Source organism: Strix aluco, chromosome 2 (genome assembly GCF_031877795.1).
Source record: "Strix aluco isolate bStrAlu1 chromosome 2, bStrAlu1.hap1, whole genome shotgun sequence".
Taxonomy (NCBI): domain Eukaryota; kingdom Metazoa; phylum Chordata; class Aves; order Strigiformes; family Strigidae; genus Strix; species Strix aluco.
In genome coordinates, this window is record NC_133932.1 from 120,827,663 (window position 1) to 120,843,547 (window position 15,885).

The 15,885-nt window shown below is 37.7% G+C and overlaps 1 protein-coding gene across 1 annotated transcript in view; it reads left to right on the forward strand.

The window, feature by feature from the left end:
• The window catches only part of GUCY1A2 (guanylate cyclase 1 soluble subunit alpha 2), a 174,406-nt gene that overhangs the window by 109,733 nt on the left and 48,788 nt on the right, over window positions 1-15,885 (forward strand). The window lies entirely within an intron of this gene.

Sequence of the window (15,885 nt, forward strand, 5' to 3'; positions counted from 1 at the left end):
AGTGGAAAAACGTGTGTCCTTTTGTACCATTTTGAAGTTCCACTGCTGTTCTGCTTCTCTTGACCTTATACCAACCTTGTAGCTGCTGGCATTTGGAACCGGTAATGTTTAGGTAGGAGGTGGAGATTTAGCAGGGAGGAAAAACCATGGAGAGATATATATGCCTTTCTTTTTCAAGGGTCAGATTGCACATTGTTTTCATTATGTGTACTCACTCCTGTTTCTGGTTAAATTGTTCTTCCCATAATACAAACATTTTGTTTTCAAAGAAAATGGGGATATTATGTAGAACAATTATTCAACACTGTCTAAAGCCCATAACAAAAGCCATATGTAGCTGGATGAGAAGGCTGGACAGACTTCCCATGGGATGATTTACATCATGGTTGAAATGCACTTTGAAAACTGCAGTTCCTCATGTCTGTTAAAAAATGAGGGTTGCATCAAAAATGCTTTTTTTTTTCTTTTTTTCCCTCAAACATTGAAAGACTGAAGGTTTAAAATTTGACAGAAAGGAGGTAAAATTTTAAAAAATATATTCAGGGATGTTGCTGTGATGCTCCTTGAGCAGTAAAATTGTATACTTCTGAGTTCCAACTCTTTTCTATTAGTTAGGTTATATGTTGAACTGTATTCCTTGAACACTTCGTATATGGTGAATCAAAAGAGATTTAATCCAAGTGAATTCTTCTGCCCAAAAAGGAGAGTGTGGATGCAAGGCACTCAAGCTAGAAATTCCATGAAATATGGCAATGCGATATTCAAATTAAAATATATCGGGTTCTGGATGAAATATTTTTATTTTTAGATATCCATGCTGCTGATGATTTTTTTTTAAAATGTCAAAAAATATTTATTTATTTATTCAAAAATGGCCACATATTCAAAAGAAGGAATATCTTCGTCTATGGATCTTGAAGAAAATTTTTTTAAAGCTTCATGTGGACATTCATCGAACTCAGAATAAGCACTAAAAGACAAATGTTGTCTGAAGATACCAGAAGACATAGCATTTTTATTTTTGATATAAAACTGTTTCAAATGGGTATTAATTTAATCCTACTAAAATAGATTTTCTAGATTGTTTGATTTCTCTGTTTTTCCAATGACTATAGCTGAAACATTCTAGCTACACTGTCACATGCTGGGAGAGCTGTCTTCCAGATCCTCTCCATCTTCATTTTCTTTTGAGTGATTACTGCAATTGTAGGGAAATTTTGAAGGTGTATGTTTTACTTTGAGAGTCACAGTTTGTGGCTGTTTTCATTACCACTCATTTTTCAGAAAATTCCTCATGATTTCGGTGGCTACATAAGAAAACCTATACAAGAAAGACTATAAAGACGGTGCAGAATAAAAATGCTTGCATAGAGTAAAACACTAGAAATAACCAAATATTTTCAAAAAGTGCTAATAAGCCTCCTTTAGAATTCAGAAGAAAAAAGTCAGTTCATCATACTTAAACTGAAAGTAGAGGTACTGAGAAGCTCTTCAGTGGGTGTTAGTTGTCCTGTCTTCAGTTTTAGGTGACATACATTTCAGGGCAGGAGTGATGGTGATATCGTAAAATGTTGTTGTTACCTTTGTACCTAACCTGGCAAATAGTGTTTACAAAAGCTTATCTTTCATAGAGGCATCTTGATTTGATTTTAAATATATTAAGGTTAGGGTTCCTCTCGCATGGATGTCTACTCTGTAAAACTATTGAAATAAGAACTTTTGGAGAAGGCTACTTTAATTTGTCCCAGTTTAGGCGTCTACTCTAGGATGAGATGAATCACGCCCTAAAAATGTGTATTTTCTCAGTTGTCTGGAAGGGAAGTCTATGGACTTAGTCTAAATGTGGATGTCTACACTATAAGCTTCTACACTCTGTCAGATGAGTCCTCCTACAAATGGCAAAGAACACGTTTTTTCTTAGTGATTATGTCAATGATCGTCACAGTTAAAAACATATGTGTTATTTCTGAATTGAATTGGTGTGACTTTACCTTCCAGCCAATGTTGAATTGGCTAGAGTGACTCCTATATTAGTGGTCAGTTTTTCACTTAAAAAACCGTGAAGATGCCCATCATGCCACAGATTCCTGTTAACAAATACTCCATGTGCATAATAAAGTCTTAAAGCTGTGTCAGTGGAGGTTCAGGTTGGATATTAGGAAAAAGTGATTAAGCACTGGAACAGGCTCCCTGGGAAGAGGTCATGGTCCCAAGCCTGCCAGTGTTCAAGTGTTTGGACAATGCTCTTAGATATATGGTTTAACTTCTAGGTTGCCCTGTGTGAAGTCAGGAGTTGGACTTTATTCTGTAATCTGCCTGAAGTTTAAGGCACACCTGGGTATGTGTAACAGTTACTATGGACTCAGCTCAGAACCTGTCATAGGAGATCTACTGTGTGACACATTTTACAGTTAAGCATTGCCATTAAAATATTTAAATATTCATTAACATTAGATACAAAGTACACAATGTAGGCTATAATATGTTTGTAAGTGGCTTGACTTCTAAACAGTGAATTAAATTGTACTATAATGTGGTACTTTGAGCTGGTCCTGTTGATATGGAAGGCAAAACAAGTGCAGTATTCTGACCTTAATTGTTATCCGTGATTCATGTTAACAAGCACGAGTCACATTTTCTGAGTCCTTGCCAAGTGTGTTGAATACAGAATGCTGATGAAGCTTTTGTTTTCTTGTATTGGAAAACCTATGTCAGTATTTGGATATTTGAAAAGAACTTGCAATCAGAGGGCAGTTTTCCTCATGTCCAACGTTTGGTATCTTTGACAGCTTTCATGAGCTGCTGTGTCTAAATTCCAACTTTATCCTTCAGGATAGTCCAGTAGCTATTTTGAAAAAGAAAGACAGTTACTTCACTAGTCTAAGACAATTTTTCAAAACATAATTCCTAAAAATAAGGGACCTTCTGATCTCAGGAGTGAACAACAGTGTTCTGTTTTCTCCCCACCCCCCCAAGTGGCTGATAAGCCTTGATTAAATAGGAAGAAATCATTCTCAGCCACATGACACCACAGTTATTTGAAGTTCAATTTCTGTTAGTAAGCTAGCAATTACAGCAGTTATTCTGTTCTGATTGCATTTTCTAGTAAGAAATAAACATGCTGAAGTCTCCTTGGTGTTTGCAGGGGATTTCTTTTCCAGAGGCATATCTCTTGTTTAAGCTCTTTGAGGTCAGCACTGGAAATTGCGAGCTCAGAAGTTATTCCCCAGGTTTGTGGGGGGAACATTTTTTTTTTTTTAGAGTCATTATGAATCTGTTAGGGTTGTCCTGGTTGCAGAGATTTTGGCTCTAGGGAAACCTCACTGCAATTATGAAATGTAGTGCTTTTTATTTGTTGATTACTCAATTAGATATGTCTAACTTTATGATTATGTTTTAATGGAATATATGTAATTTCTAAATTACTTTGATGGATTTATTTGGTTGTCATTTCAGAACTGAATTCACCAGAATGCAAGTATTTAGTTTTTGTAGCTCTTGAAATGTTCATCCCTGCGATAGTGGTGAATAACTTATTAAATGACACTTAGTCTCAGAGTTAGGAAGAAAAAGTAAATGAACAAATGAAAAAATACCATATCACATAAATGGGAATTTAGGATAAGATTTTCACCTATAAAGTGCATTATCAGACAATCAAGTGACGTTTGTTATCTGAGTACACAGTTACTGTGAAAATATTCATTGTAGTGATCACAAAAATACCTTGTTTGTACAGCCATGTACACTTCATAAAAACATCTGCCCCTTAGAGCAATGCTTGTGTGGCCACTGAGCAGTGATGGACCTCAGGATGGTGACAAGGTGTATGAAACAGGTCTGGTTTATATGCAGATAATGCTCCCACCCCCTAAGATGGAGTTCATAGTGTGCTGATGAGAGCATCATGGTGTGCAGCTGACATGTACTCAGGCATTTGACACTTCCAGCAGAGCCAAAGGCAGCAGAAACGCATAAGCAGAATGGAGACCCTGAGCCTGCACTCCTTATGAATAGCTCCCTGCATGAATAGCCTGGGATTTGCAGGGTCATGAAAAAATCTTGTACAGAAAGAGAGAGTGAGCTATATTATAGCAGCCTCCACAAATCCTATCATCAGTGTTGTAACACAGTCTGCTTTTTTTGAAAGAAATATTTGTAGCAGAAAATGAGCTGCTCATTCTCCTGTGAGTGATGGAGAAGGCTTCAGGTCCCTGTATGATTATTTTTTCTTTAACTCCGTTCTATTTGAGGCAAAATCCCATTCCTTTAGCATGAGCTAATGCCTTAATACAAAAGAAGAACTTTTGGCTCAGACGCTGCATGTAGAATTGTATATACATTTACATCCTTTTGGCAAAACAGTTTTTAGTCCAGAAGCAGTCGTTTGATTTAGGTTCTGTACAACTAATTATATGTAGTGCCCTATGATTGTAACTTGAAAATATTGACTTAAAATTGCCTCCTGCACTTAAGTGTTACTTGAATTTATGATATGCTTCATATTTTACTACACTTTTTCTAGATAAAGTGGAAGTACAATAATTTTAATAGCTAGAGTTAATGCTGTAAGAGTTCTCCAGAGCATTGACCTTTAGAGATAAAGGTCACAATGCAGATCTCATTTGATGTGTTAAAACCCATAGGATATTATTGGTGGCATCACTTTTTATCATGCTTCAAATCTTGCCTAATTCATTAATGTACAGTGTATATCCCAAAGAAATAGAAAGGCTTCCTTTTTGGTTTATTGTTACAAGGGCTGCTCTGGCAGAACATACCTAGTTTTAACTAATGAGATTTCCCAAGAGGTTATTCTCTAAGATTGTCTGCTTATTTTTATAGTGTATGAAGGTGATCCTGATAGGGTTGTGGAGAGTTACTGATCTGGGAACACACAGAGGAAAAAGTAAATGATTTACATGAAGCTGCTGAAATTAACTACAATTATGTAGATTTGTTTTTGTTCAGGTGTTCCTGTCTAAAACATAAGGATTGGGCCCTAGCACAGTAATTCAAAATGGTTTAAAATATGTTCCTCTACAGCAGAAAAATGTCATGTATCTGTCAAATTATTATGTTACAATAAATGAGAATTAGGCCTGTGAATACTGTAATCACAAACTGAAGCAAACACATAGCCTCCCCTTTCTTTTTGCTCACCTGCTAATGACTAGTTCATGAAATATTCTAAATAGAGCAGTGCAGAAAATTTCTAGCTGATACTGGCTGCAATTCGATTAATTTATTCTCAGGTGAGGTAGATGGGACCTTGTATTTACAAGGCACATAGTCTGGTGCTCGGCTCAGTTGTTTATTATCAAGATAGAGTGTTTGACGCACTTGCAGCTTCTAACTTTCAGATGTGTGTTGCCAAACCTCTTTTATTATTTGATTTATAAGCTGCACTCAGTGTAGTCTAGTATTAGCACTATCAGCACAAGAGCTGGTCTTCATCTATCAGCTAGAGAAAGAAGAACAGCATGGCAGAGGGACCATTTCATGTGAAGGGTGGTATTAACCTCATCTAATTTCAAACACTGACATTGTGAACACCTACATCTAAACTTCTTACTGTAGCTCTATCTTTAAATGAAGAGAGTAAACCTATTTTAGTCTGTATTCATCTGACATGCTTTCTACTTATGTGTCTACTTATAATGAAATATTTGAATGAATATTTGTCAGATAGGTCCTACCTCAAGGGTGAACAGGCTAATGAGCTCTCAGAAGGATGGACAATCCTGGAGCTGGAAGGAGCGGGACTGAAACAGGTTCAAATCTTTGTTCAATCACAGCCTTTCCATTTGAATTTTAGATGTTATCCAGACTTTCTATACTCCAACTTCATATAGGTGACAAATAATGTTTTACAAGTAGAACCATTTCTGCAGCATGACTAAGCTGTGTGACTTTACAGCCATGCAGCTGCATTAGTTTTGGTTTGTGTTGTCTACTTAAATACCTGTGGTCATGATGAATGCAACAGTGAAAGCCTGAGTTTGATAAATGTCTAATCTTTGCTTGCCAAGTGGTGAATTTTAATAAGCAAGAACTCTGCCTCATGAGTAAGGGTACAGAAGAGACAAAAGGACTCTGTGGATTATAATGGCTCATGTCCACAGTGAGAGTGACACACCTTTCTAAATAACATGGAAATAGGCAATGAATTTTAGTGTACATAGTGTCTTCTGCTGGCTCATTAAGTATTCCCCTTTGCCTTACAGTTATATGGCACTTGGGTCCGGAACACAAGTGGAGTGAAAGTGCCAGCATTTGCTTGAATATATGGAGGTTTTTTTAGTTTCTAAATGAAGGGGCCATTCCCAAACAGAGAGAGAGAGTAGTTTAGTGAGTGTTATCTGTGTAATCCTTTTCAGTATTTCTTGCCTTGCTTTTAATTCAGATTGTGGCATGCTATTTTATAACAATTCAGCGGTCCTCACCAAACGTACACCTTTACGTAAGCAGTAAAAGGTTGTCTGTTTTGTTTTAAATTGTGAAAAGCTGAGTGCTGATGCAGGCATTCTCATCAGCCCTGTGTGAAAAGCTGCTGCGTTACTGCAGTGCTCCTTGCTCCATCTGTGGTCTCCTAGCAACTTTGCCTTGTACCTAATGTCTACATCAGACTCTGGAAGGTATATAATATCCTATTTCAGGCTGCATAACTTCAGATTAGACATTTCCTTGTGTTAAAAGAAAAAAACAGAAATAGTTCCACAAAAGAAACACTTGCGGTAAGAGACTTTTTTACCAAAAATGACCAGCAAGCCAGTACAAGAGTTGTATTTCACAGGCTTACCAACATAAGGGCAGTACAACTCTTCTGAGGATCATTCAGAGCTGTACGTCTCGGGGGAAGCTTTGTACTTTTTCTTGAGAGCATGCCTGGGACATGGTGAGCCAAAGTCAGCTCTGGTGATGGTTCCCTGGACTTGAGAGTTCATGATGCCATACCTCAGTTTGGCCCATTTGCCTTTGGAAATGCAAAATGAGAGGAGATGATCTGTATTGAAGCACATCTCCCAGGTGTCTGGGAAATTGCAAGTTTTGTTAGGCTACCCTAAGTGAAAATCCACTTTCCTCAGCCCTCCATTTTCACTCAAGTGCTTCCTTTTGTCTTAAAGCAATTATCAATTGCTATAAAAACCCAAAACCACACCCATTATTTGTAACTTCTGTTCTTCTGAAGGGACTCTGGCATATCCAATTATGTTACACCCACTGTACGACAGTGTTACTGCATATGTTTTGCAATAACAAGGGTAAGAGGGGCTTAGTATGACTAGTGGGTGCACAACAGCAGCTTTGTGGAAGAGGCTGGTCTGAAAAATTAGATTGATATTTATTCTGCTGAAGAAGGAAGTTTCCCAAAGGTTTGGTTATTTGTTCAGGTGACATGCATTTGTTGTTTTAATCAGGTACTTAGGTAAAGTCTGCAGTAGATGATAAAGGTAGATTTTCAAAGCTACCAGGGCTTGATCCTGCACAATGTAAGGGTCAGTCTTCTGTGCATGCAATTGCAGGACAGAGGCAGGGTATCCAGATTGGCAACCCAGTGTAAACTCAACTTACCAGAAGGTTATGAAGATATTTTTCTGATTGCTGGGAGGAAAAGACCTGAAAGACGAGCAGAATGCTAATTAATAATGTGAAGATCACTGAGAAGAGGTTTTGTCTTTGGACCTGGCCATTCTCCTCTCATGCCATTCTTTCTCTGACATTATTGTCCTGCAAGTAAGAAACACAAGTGCCTTTCTATCTATACTTGTCTTTATGGCAAAAATAAAGCATCATTGTAGAAACCAGGGCAGTTACCCAGGGCACCTTGTGGACTTTTCCATTATTAGTCCACAGCGACATGTTCACAACAATTTGTGACTCACAGTATTTAGATTTAGCTGACTGTAGAAACACCTCTGTAATTCAGTCATATATCCAAAGGCAGACAAAACCTTACTATGATGGCTGCACCTAGCTTGTAACTTTGTCCTAGTGCCTCACAGTGAGCAGATAGATACTTCCATTTCCTTCTCCAGGTGGTGTAAGTACATGCACAAGGAAAACCAGCAAGGGTTTCAAGATTTAGATTCCTACATGGGATTTGTGGCCACAGGATGTGCAGCTGGATTGTGGGGTTAGGTTTAAGGTCACAGTGTGACATCTCTCACTGGTTTGATTCTCACGGTTCAGCAGTCATTCCAGACACAAACGCCTCCAAGTAATACTCCAGATGGCTGGCTAGTAGTAGAGCTGGTTGGGAATTTTCCATGGAAAACACTTTTTGACTGAGAACACTGAATGATCAAAACCAAAAACTACCATAGAAATCACTTGCCACGTTTTGATCAGGCAAATTTACCAGATTTTGGTAAATTTCTGATCAGAGAAAAACTTGCTCCAGACTTTAAATGGAATAAAGCATTGAAGTTGTGTCCTTTATGAAAAAAAGTGCATTCTTGGTTATCTAGGATGAAAGGTATCCTATGATACTGTTTTGTTACTGGGCTTGGGTTGGGGCACATTGTGCAGCTGCCAGAATTTCACATTCTGTTTTTGACTGTTCCAGTCAACGGAAAACTTCCATGCTGAAGCTGAAATTTTGGTTGAAATTTTGTTATTGTCATTGACTCTTTAATCAGGCAAAAAGAAAGCAATAATAACAAGAACAGCAGCAACACAACCCACCAGGTGAATAAATAATTAAATCTGTGGTGTACACAGGAGTTTTAGGAGGTTGACATTCTTAAATCTTTACAAAGGAGACAATGGAGAAAAATCCTTAGAAAGTGAGAGTGGCCATGTGTATTGTGATGTTATCTATTTATATAAAAAAAGACATAAACCCATATAATTTAAAATTATCCATGAATATTTAAAGACTTGGGCTAGGGAACTCAGGGTAGCTGAGTGCTGAACTCTTGTTTTGTCTAAGTACTAAGTATCTGTTCTCTTCTTCCCTCATTGTGTCTCCCTGTCATATAAAAATTAAAAGTCAGGTTTCCACTATCATCTACAAGCCTATTTTTCTTATCTCCTGAGATGGAGAAGAGATGGAAGACATTACACAGAAATTCCAAAGTAGTGATACGAGGTAATACACAAACCTACAAGGACTCACAGAAGATAAGCAGTAATACTCTGAGAAACAAGCACAGATTTTGCATAAAAATAGTGCTTTATTGGCTTTTATGAACTTCAGCCATGTAAGCATGAACAGAAAATGCTGCTAGGCTTGAATTGCCACCTCACTGAGTTAATAGGCACAGGTGATCCCAGAGGCCTCTGAGTGGGACCTAGAGGCAAAATGGCTTGCCCTCTGCAGCTGTAGAGGTGGTTGCTACCAGAGTGTCTGTGTTTCCAGCTGTTGAGATGCTGTCAAGCAGCTGCTGCCCTGAGCTGCACTGCTACAGCATCTGCCTCTCCCTTCAGTGACAGAGCTGTCTGCACCTGCTTTTGTTCTGCCTGCTTTAAAATGAAGGAAGCCTCTTCTGTCCAGTGCTAGTGATATTTATTATTGTCATCTCAATTATGTACATTGTCTTTTCTAAACTGGGCAATATTTTTGTTTCAGAACCACCATTACATTGCTGACATCCCTTCATTTTCTGTCTCTATTCCAAGGGTCCAAACAGTGAAGTCCCCTAATCCAAATGTTTTACTTTATCTGCAGCCATAATGTGCCATAAACTGCAGGTTTTGGCAGTGAATATGACAAATCTGCCCTCTCCTTTGATCTGACTCTCCCCTAGAAGAAAGAGATGGTGTTACGCATCCAGGGGCCCTCCAGAGTGCAGAAGTAATACATCCTTCTGGATAATGCAACTTGGACACTCATGTGCTAGGTAACAGTGACATAGCTCCCTCTCCTTTCACCCTGATGCAGGCTGGAGAAAAAGATTCAAGAAAGGGACTCTTTCCATCTCCTCCTCCTTCCTTCTTCATTGTCTTCTACTACAGGAGTAGTTTTGGGTAAGGTGCACTGGAAATAAAAAGCAGTAAAATGGAGCTGAACTGCATGCACTTTTTCATAGTGCATAAACTTCTGTTACACATCTAAAGGGCATAGCTCTCCTCTCCATGACTTATAATTTATCTTGTCTCTTTAGTATAATTTTGCTGGGAGGATTATGCTCACTGCAGGAAAGGTCCCCCTTGACATAAAGCTTTTTCATGTTGCAAGGAAGAGCACCTCAGTAGTCCTTGTCTTTTCCGACCCTGCGTTGCAAGCAGAGCCTTTCACAGAATCCCAGAAGAGCTGCCTGTGGGTTGTTTCAGGGACAACGGTGTCTTTCTCAGCCCCACTGGGTAATCCTGTAGATATGTTAACCTTTATGCAGATCTGTCTCCATACTCTGGCATCCACAGTTACGGGATTTTTAGAAGCAGCTACCAGTATCTCCTCTGCAGGATTAAGAAGAATAAGGTATATTTGTTAATGGAAAATCTCTTTTTGTCCCCCATTCCCTCCAACACATACAGTTCTGAGAAGAAAAGTCAAAGTCTGCAGTTTTAAGCACCAGTTAAAAAACTATCACATAACTGTTGTCATTATTCTGTGCTAAACAGTGAGTCATTACACTCTGCTATATTTGAGTGAACAGTTCAGATGGGGGGGTGGACGCTGAAGGATTATACTTGGCCTTCTGTTTGAAACTGACAAGTTCAGCAACATTGTCCAACTGTTTCAGAATAGTTTAGTACCCTAAGGAAGAATGCATTTCCTGTCATAAATAAATCCATAAACTAAATGTTTAATGGTATTTCAGCTTCCTTTCATATGAGACATAGAGTTGGAAAAAATGCCAGTACTTCAGAGGAACTTGCGACAGCCTATTCTGTTTAAATATCTTCCTTAAATTTAAACTAGGGTAAAAGTCATTCAGTGTAAATAATCATCTTCAGAGACTTCATACTGAATAACCTGAACTTTTTTAAAAAAAACCAATTATCTCCACATTTTGGTATATCTCATATTTGGGTTTTGGTTTTGCTTGAATATCTTAAAAAGAGAGAATAGAGGTAAAGACATGAGTTTTGAATGGAGAAGAAGGGAAAACAAGGCACAAATAATCTAAGGATGTTCAGTTAATTAAAGGGCTCTTTGGTTTCTTCCTAGTGTGTGACCTATTTGATTAGGTCAATAAAAAGAAAGGAGAAAGTGGTATAAACAAAAATGTATTAGGATATACTGGGATTTCTCCCACCTGGCAGAACTTGGAGGGGCCCAAGTGATAATTATCCTGAAGAAAGACCTGACTTTTGTCTAGGTTTGAAGCTTTGTTACAGGAAAAAAATCAACCCTGAGGAGGAAGATGGGAAGTGATGTATTTCTGAGATCCCTTTTTTCCTTCCTGCAAAATATCTACACCAGGGAACACAAGGCCCTGGATAATTTCTTACTGGGATATAGTTTTCCTAGAGTGAGCAAGATAATTCTTGATGTATAGCTAAATATTGTAATACTGGTTAAAGCCTTTGCCATTATCTTAATATATAAAATGATCAAAAACTGATTAAAACAAAGCTTATCAAAAGTCATAGAATAGAAATGTCATAGAACAGCCCAGGTTGGAAGGGACCTTGAAAGATCAGCTGGTCCAACTTTTTGTGGGATAAGAAGCCTAGATGAGATTATCTAGCACCCTGTCCAGTCACACCTTGAACCTCCAGTAATGGGGACTCCACCACATCCCTAGGGAGGTTGTTCTAGGGATTGATCTCTATGTAAAAAATTCTTCCTTATGTTGAGATGAAACCTCTCCTTCTGCAAGTTGTAACTGTTGCCCCTTGTCCTCTTCATGTGGCTCCTTGTGGAGAGAGAGCCTCTGTCCTCTTTGTAGCTGCCCTTTAAGTACTGAAATACAGTGATGAGATCCCACCAAGTCTTCTCCAGGGAGAAAAGACCTACCTCCTTCAGCCTTTCCTCATAGGGCAGGTTTTCCAGCCCTTTGATCATCTTCATGGCTCTCCTTTGGACACTCCCCAGTTTCTCCACATCTTTTCTGAATAGTGGGGGCCAGGACTGGACACAGTACTCCAGGTGTGGCCCCACAAGCACTACTCTGAGTGGGATGATCATGTCTCTATCTCTGCTAGTGATGCCCCTGCAGATGCAGCCAAGGATCCATTTGCCTTTGTTGATGCAGCAGCGTGCTGCTGACCCTTGTGCAGCTTGTTGTCCACCAGGACCCCCAGCCAGCAAGGCTTCGCCCCAGCCACACACATCCTAGCCTGTAAAGGCCTCTTTGGTTACTCTGTCCCAGGTAATGTGAAGATATATTTGTATTATTAAAATTTGATGTTCATCTGGAAGACATAACATGTCCTTTACAAAAGAGTAAATTTTCAGTTGTCTGTGGAAGTAGTGACACCTCTTACGTTAATTTTAATGGAAAGTGAGTAATTAAATCCTCATGTGCCTTTTTAAAAATATCTTTTCTGTCATCTTTCTGTAAAATTCCCGTTTTTCTTTCTGTAACAGCTTACTTTGTAGTAGGTCCATTTGTGCTACATTTTGAAAATGGATGAAAAAAAGTAATGCAAACCTTTACTAGAAGAAAGAGTCCTAAAAATAGGGAAATTTTTAACCATCACTGAGTTTGAAAGTTCTTTGGGAAAGGAACTAACTGCTGTCATTACTGTTATTACTACTGTTATTTCTGCAGGGTGGTCCTTTAGGAATCACTCTGTAGCCACAAAGAACACTTTGCAGAATTAGTTACCATTTCTGTTGGGAACATCAATGTGATTTACTTAAAAGAAGCAGGCTGTTACCTTACCTTAAAGAAGTCTTTTCTGATTTTTTGACTAATCTATGACAGTGACAATGACAAATACATAATATGAAATGACACAACTATTTCCCTGTTATTCCAAAAAGTGTTTCTGTGTTTTCCTGAAGAAAATGCTGTGACCTGAAGGTGGCCTGATTGTCAGAAAATAATTGAGCTTTGTGGTCTGAAAATCGGGCATCTGTGGGCCATCTCAAGTACAACAATTAAAATCACTACTCACTCCAAACTTTAAAGTAGGTAGTCTATTAAAAAAACTTAGTTTTATGGTCTCTGGTTATAGGAGTTTGATCTTTTATTTATTTGTGATTTCTGTTTGTATCTTGTGTTTGTCTTTTTATCTTTTCCAGTTTACAGAGCTGATTGTATAGGCCATCTTCAGTAACTGGCTATTGCACTTTCTTTCCAATATTGTGAAAAGGTCATCATCTCACAACACACTGGTTGCTTGAACTTAGAAAACATCTTCATTATTCAGATGTCTGTTTGACCAAAATTCCTATTAATTTAGTCAAAAACAGTCCAGGGTTTCTAGATAGTGGAAACATTTCAGACTTGGTTAGCTAACTATGCATTTGTACATCTAAGTGGGAGATGAGTTCAGGTCCTTTGAGTTGAGTAGAAAATCTTTGCATTCAGCTACCTTTGTTCAGCCTTTGATTTTCTTAGGTAAAACTGTAATTTCTGACTATCAGTTTATAGAGACTGGAAGGGAGATATATATCTATGTATATATATATATATAAAGACTAAACAGTTTCTTCTCTATATTACAAGTCTGTCTTCAAGAATTTGCTCAAAGTGCTACAACTGTACCATCTTGTAAAACCAAAAGCATGTGGAATGTCTCTGAGGCATTAAAATCAGCTCATCAGCTCTCTGGATTTCTCTTTTTATATATTTTACTTTCATGGAATTATTTTTCTGAAGAATGGTGGGTTCTGAAGGTCTAATCCAATCTGTGAGAGCTTTTGTTTATAGGACACTTGGCTTCCTGAAGTATTAAGTATGTTTTAAAAAAGAAATTATATTTAAGTACCAGCTGTTTCTTCAACTATTAATGCATGTAAGCAATCTGTATTATGTCAGAACTGGGTCTACCTTAGTTGTGTTGAATTACAAAGTGAAGGACTTGCACCTACCAAGTTATTGCAGACCTTCAAATTTCTATACATTTAGCTGATACTCACAAGCCCTAAATTAGTCTATTTTTGACTCTTTAGAAAACTGTATCTGTCTGGACTTACTGAAATGAATACTAACAGCTATTCACCTTAGAAAATTACTTAATAGCCAAGTACACATCCCACACACAATTGTATTGCAAACTGCTGTTATGACTAAAAGTAAGAATGATCATTGAACGTGTAATTTTGCTTTTTTTCAATAGTTCACATGTTTCATGATTAAAAGATCATTATTTAAAAATTTAAGTTCAAAATATGTTAGTGGAGCTACTTTTTTGAAAGAAGAATCAATAACATAAGTGTTCAAGAGAATGCAATTTTAGGTAGTGATTTTCTTTTTTAACCTAGCTTTTGCGATAATCACAATTTCAACTTCAAGTGCTGTGGAAGCCTGAGAAGTCCCGAAGAGTTTCTGTAAATACATTGATGGATATTTTTGAAGGAAGTAATTTTAAATTCTTAGCTTATATACACTAAGACAACATGAAAATATCTCCCAGATTAATGACTGAGTCTTTCCCTTTTCCTATATAAACTCTTAAACACTAATTAATTTAATTTCAACACATGCTAATTTTAACATGGACAAGGTATTGTAGGCCTTGAAATCTTGTAGTGGGATGAAGACAGTTCCATTATTTCTAACTCCAAATTATCAGTTTCCATTTCACCGGGCTCTCTGTGAATAAGAACTTTCTCAAAGGTGAAAATTAAAATAAGATGATGGGTAGTTCAAACTCAGGTGGTGGGTTGTTTTTTTTTTTTTATTTCTGTATGTGTTTACCTCACATCTCTTAGGAAGCTATTCGATACTCAAATTTACAGTTACTTTTCTTAAACTTTTGGTGAGAACAAAGCATGATTACATTCCGTTTGGTACTCTCTGAAACCTTTCCTCTACCATAATTAGAATAAAATTTTCCTAGGCTTCAATGAGCTCTTCATTTAACCCCATTTGTCTCAGGGTACCATCCCTTGCATACTGGGTGCTGTGTTCAAGCATTACATTTGCTTTCAGGGCCATAGTACTGGACTAGATGGTCTTTTGGTCTGATTCAGTACAGTTGTTCTTACATTCTTATCTAATTTACTGCCTGTTCCTAGTCACAGACCTCTGCAGCTAAATGTCAACTTCTTTTTCTGAAGGAATGGCACATTTAATAGCTAGGATAGCTCAGATAACAAACCCAACAAAACAGAGTGCAAAAATTCTGTCTGCTATGACTGAGGTCATGGTATCTATTTCAGTCTGGTTACCCTACAACATTTTATGGTTGCTTATATACTGCCATTTCCTCCCCAATGGACTCATAGGGAGCTTGTGAAATTGCTAGTTACAAACATATTGAGGAGACTATAACATCCTTCTGTTCTCACAGCTTTCATTATTTCTGAGCATTTGCCAAAGAATTTGTTTTTCATGAGCTCTTCCTTGATTTTTGCCATTTGTTGCATTGTGTGTATTGGTTACCTAAATTATGTGACATTTTTGCTCCCTGGACAGAAGAAGAACTTTTAATGCATGAGAATGAATGGCAAATAGCTAAATAATAAAGCCTACTCTTCTTCACACACGAAGACTATTGTTTACAGGAGATGAGGTTAATTTTGCAAAGATCTGTTTCCCAGTGAACACAGCAAGTAAGTTTTTTGGTCTGATTGTTCATGACTAGAAAGAAATGAACAGTCATTCAGAATCAAAATGATTGTTTGCAAATGTATCCTTTGCAGAATGGAGAAAGGTTATTCTCATAGCAGAACTGCCTCTCCATTTATGTCTACACAAACCTATAGAGCCACACTCTACAAACTGCAATCTATAACAGTGCAGAGCTTCTGATGTAGTTTTCAGTGAGGCTGACCATTGCATCCTGGACAGTGGTAGTATAGGGCTTATCTTGCCT